Genomic DNA, 4,974 nt, shown 5'->3' on the forward strand with positions numbered 1-4,974 from the left:
GTGAAAAAAACACTGAAAACAGTTTGAAATGGTTCACCCACTCTTCCCCGGGAATCATGCCCAGGGCTGTGGAAGTGTCCCTGGGCACGTCCGAGCGTCTTCCCCCCGGAAAAAAAAAACTTCCATATTTCCACCCCACGATGCCCGGGGAAGGTAGCCCGGGCCCGGGGGAGGCCACTCCCGGGTCCGGGGACATGTGCCCCCCGCTGGCCGACCCGAGAATTGCACAGAAAGGGTGAAAAAAGCACTTAGAAAATATCTTGAAACCGTTCACCCACTCTTCCCCGGGATTCATGCCCAGGGCTGTGGAAGTGTCCCTGGGCAGGCTGAAGCTTCTGCCCCCCGGAAAAAAAAAACTTCCATATTTCCACCCCCCGCTACCCAGGGAAGGTAGCCCAGGCCCGGGGAAGGTCACCCCCGGGTCCGGGGCACTGCGCCCCCCGCAGGACACCCGGAGAATTGCATCCAAAAGGTGAAAAAAGCACTTAGAAAATACTTCAAAATTCCTCACCCACTCAAGCCCGGGATTCATGCCCAGGGCTGTGGAAGTGTCCCCGGGCAAGCCGAAGCTTCTGCCCCCCTGAAAAAAAAAACTTCCATATTTCCACCCCACGCTACCCAGGGAAGGTAGCCCGGGCCTGGGGGAGGTCACCCCTGGGTCCGGGGCACCGCTGGCCACCCGGAGAAATGGAGTCAAGCCGTGAGAAAAAAAGCACTTTGAATTGAGAAATGGAGTCAAGCCGTAAAAATGCACTTTGAAAATACTTTGATTCCTCTCACCCACTCTTCCCCAGGATTCATGCCCAGGGCTGTGGAAGTGTCCCCGGGCATGAAGAAGCGTCTTTTCCCCCTGAAAAAAAAAACTTCCATATTTCCACCCCACGCTACCCAGGGAAGGTAGCCCGGGCCAGGGGGACGTCGTCCCGGGGTCCGGGGACATGTGCCCCCCGCTGGCCGACCCGAGAATTGCACAGAAAGGGTGAAAAAAGCACTTTGAAAATACTTTGATTCCTCACCCACTCTTCCCCGGGATTCATGCCCGGGCCTATGGAAGTGTCCCCGGGCATGAAGAAGCGTCTTTTCCCCCTGAAAAAAAAAACTTCCATATTTCCACCCCACGCTGCCCGGGGGAGGTAGCCCAGGCCCGGGGGAGGTCACCCCCGGGTCCGGGGCACTGCGTCCCCCGCAGGACAACCGGGGAATTGCGTCCAAAAGGTGAAAAAAATACTTTGAAAATAGTTTGAAATCGTTCGCCCACTCTTCCCCGGGATTCATGCCCAGGGCTGTGGAAGTGTCCCTGGGCACGTCCGAGCGTCTTCCCCCCCCGGGAAAAACAAGTTCCAGATTTTCACCCCACGCTGCCCGGGGGAGGTAGCCCGGGCCTGGTTGAGGTCACCCCCGGGTCCGGGGGACTGCGCCCCGTGCTGGACACCCGGAGAAATGCATCCAAAAGGTGAAAAAAAACACTGAAAACAGTTTGAAACTGTTCACCCACTCTTCCCCGGGATTCATGCCCAGGGCTGTGGAAGTGTCCCCGGGCAAGATGAAGCTTATGCCCCCCTGAAAAAAAAAACTTCCATATTTCCACCCCCCGCTACCCAGGGAAGGTAGCCCGGGCCCGGGGGAGGTCACCCCCGGGTCCGGGGCACTGCGCCCCCCGCAGGACACCCGGAGAATTGCATCCAAAAGGTGAAAAAAGCACTTAGAAAATATCTTGAAATCGTTCACCCACTCTTCCCCGGGATTCATGCCCAGGGCTGTGGAAGTGTCCCTGGGCAGGCTGAAGCTTCTGCCCCCCCGGGAAAAAAAACCTTCCATATTTCCACCCCACGCTACCCAGGGAAGGTAGCCCAGGCCCGGGGGAGGTCACCCCCGGGTCCGGGGCACTGCGCCACCCGCAGGACACCCGGGGAATTGCATCCAAAAGGTGAAAAAAGCACTTAGAAAATATCTTGAAATCGTTCACCCACTCTTCCCCGGGATTCATGCCCAGGGCTGTGGAAGTGTCCCTGGGCACGTTCGAGCGTCCTCCCCCCTGAAAAAAAAACTTCCATATTTCCACCCCCCGCTACCCAGGGAAGGTAGCCCAGGCCCGGGGGAGGTCACCCCCGGGTCCGGGGCACTGCGCCACCCGCAGGACACCCGGGGAATTGCATCCAAAAGGTGAAAAAAGCACTTAGAAAATATCTTGAAATCGTTCACCCACTCTTCCCCGGGATTCATGCCCAGGGCTGTGGAAGTGTCCCTGGGCACGTTCGAGCGTCCTCCCCCCTGAAAAAAAAACTTCCATATTTCCACCCCCCGCTACCCAGGGAAGGTAGCCCAGGCCCGGGGGAGGTCATCCCCGGGTCTGGGGACCGGCGTCCCCCGCAGGACAACCGGGGAATTGCGTCCAAAAGGTGAAAAAAATACTTTGAAAATACTTTGAAATTCCTCACCCACTCGATCCCGGGATTCATGCCCTGGCCTATGGAAGTGTCCCCGGGCATGACAAAGCGTCTTCCCCCCCTGAAATAAAAACTTCCACAAAACCACCCCGCGCTGGCCAGGGAAGGTAGCCCGGGCCAGGGGGACGTCGTCCAGGGGTCCGGGGACATGTGCCCCCCGCTGGCCGACCTGAGAATTGCACAGAAAGGGTGAAAAAAGCACTTTGAATATACTTTGATTCCTCACCCACTCTTCCCCGGGATTCATGCCCGGGCCTATGGAAGTGTCCCCGGGCATGAAGAAGCGTCTTCCCCCCTGAAAAAAAAAGTTCCATATTTCCACCCCACGCTACCCAGGGAAGGTAGCCCGGGCCCGGGGGAGGTCACCCCCGGGTCCGGGGAACTGCGCCACCCGCAGGACACCCGGGGAAATGCGTCCAAAAGGTGATAAAAATACTTTGAAAATAGTTTGAAATCGTTCACCCACTCTTCCCCGGGATTCATGCCCAGGGCTGTGGAAGTGTCCCCGGGCAAGCTGAAGCTTCTTCCCCCCTGAAAAAAAAAAGTTCCATATTTCCTCCCCACGATGCCCGGGGAAGGTAGCCCAGGCCCGGGGGAGGTCACCCCCGGGTCCGGGGCACTGCGCCCCCCGCTGGTCGCCCGGGGAAATGCATCCAAACTGTGAAAAAATACTTTGAAAATAGTTTGAAACAGCTCGCCCACTCTTCCCCGGGATTCATGCCCAGGGCTGTGGAAGTGTCCCTGGGCACGTCCGAGCGTCTTCCCCCCGGGAAAAACAAGTTCCAGATTTTCACCCCCACGCTGCCCGGGGGAGGTAGCCCGGGCCTGGGTGAGGTCACCCCCGGGTCCGGGGGACTGCGCCCCGTGCTGGACACCCGGAGAAATGCATCTAATCGGTGAAAAAAACACTGAAAACAGTTTGAAATTGTTCACCCACTCTTCCCCGGGATTCATGCCCAGGGCTGTGGAAGTGTCCCCGGGCAAGCTGAAGCGTCTTCCCCCCTGAAAAATAAACTTCCACAAAACCACCCCGCGCTGCCCGGGGAAGGTAGCCCGGGCCAGGGGGACGTCGTCCCGGGGTCCGGGGACATGTGCCCCCCGCTGGCCGACCCGAGAATTGCACAGAAAGGGTGAAAAAAGCACTTTGAAAATACATGGAAGTATCTCACCCACTCTTCCCCGGGATTCATGCCCGGGCCTATGGAAGTGTCCCTGGGCATGACAAGCGTCTTCCCCCCTGAAAAAAAAAACTTCCACAAAACCACCCCGCGCTGCCCGGGGAAGGTAGCCCGGGCCAGGGGGACGTCGTCCCGGGGTCCGGGGACATGCGCCCCCCGCTGGCCGTCCCGGGAATTGCACAGAAAGGGTGAAAAAAGCACTTTGAAAATACATGGAAGTATCTCACCCACTCGAGCCCGGGATTCATGCCCGGGCCTATGGAAGTGTCCCTGGGCATGACAAAGCGTCTTCCCCCCTGAAAAAAAAACTTCCACAAAACCACCCCGCGCTGCCCGGGGAAGGTAGCCCGGGCCAGGGGGACGTCGTCCCGGGGTCCGGGGACATGCGCCCCCCGCTGGCCGTCCCGGGAATTGCACAGAAAGGGTGAAAAAAGCACTTTGAAAATACATGGAAGTATCTCACCCACTCGAGCCCGGGATTCATGCCCGGGCCTATGGAAGTGTCCCTGGGCATGACAAAGCGTCTCCCCCCCTGAAATAAAAACTTCCACAAAACCACCCCGCGCTGCCCGGGGAAGGTAGCCCGGGCCAGGGGGACGTCGTCCCGGGGTCCGGGGACATGCGCCCCCCGCTGGCCGTCCCGGGAATTGCACAGAAAGGGTGAAAAAAGCACTTTGAAAATACATGGAAGTATCTCACCCACTCGAGCCCGGGATTCATGCCCGGGCCTATGGAAGTGTCCCCGGGCAGGCTGAACCACCTCCCCCCGCTGAAAAAATAACCCCCACTCCAACCCCAAAAAACCCTCACCCCAAAAATAACACAAACACACACACACACTTGCAGAAATTTAAAAAACTCCCCCCAAATCTCACAGAAAAAGAACAAACCCTCACCCCAAAAATAGCACACGCACGCACACACACACACACACACACACACAGAAAATGCAAAAACTCCCCCCTGCTGCAAAAATGTCACAAAAAAAAACAAAAACTCTCGCCCCAAAAAATAACACACACACACACAGCCAGAAAATACAAAAACTCCCCCCTGCTGCAAAAAAATCACACAAAAAAACAAAAACTCTCGCCCCAAAAATAACACACACACACACAGCCAGAAAATTCAAAAAGTCCCCCGGCTGCAAAAAATTTCACAAAAAAAAAACAAAAACTCTCGCCCCAAAAATAACACACACACACACACACACACACACACACACACACACACAGAAAATGCAAAAACTCCCCCCGGCTGCAAAAAATTTCACAAAAAAAAAAAAAAAAAACTCTCGCCCCAAAAATAACACACACACACACACACACACACACACACACACACACACA

Source organism: Crinia signifera, unplaced genomic scaffold (assembly GCF_055691185.1).
Source record: "Crinia signifera unplaced genomic scaffold, ASM5569118v1 HAP2_SCAFFOLD_195, whole genome shotgun sequence".
NCBI lineage: Eukaryota > Metazoa > Chordata > Amphibia > Anura > Myobatrachidae > Crinia > Crinia signifera.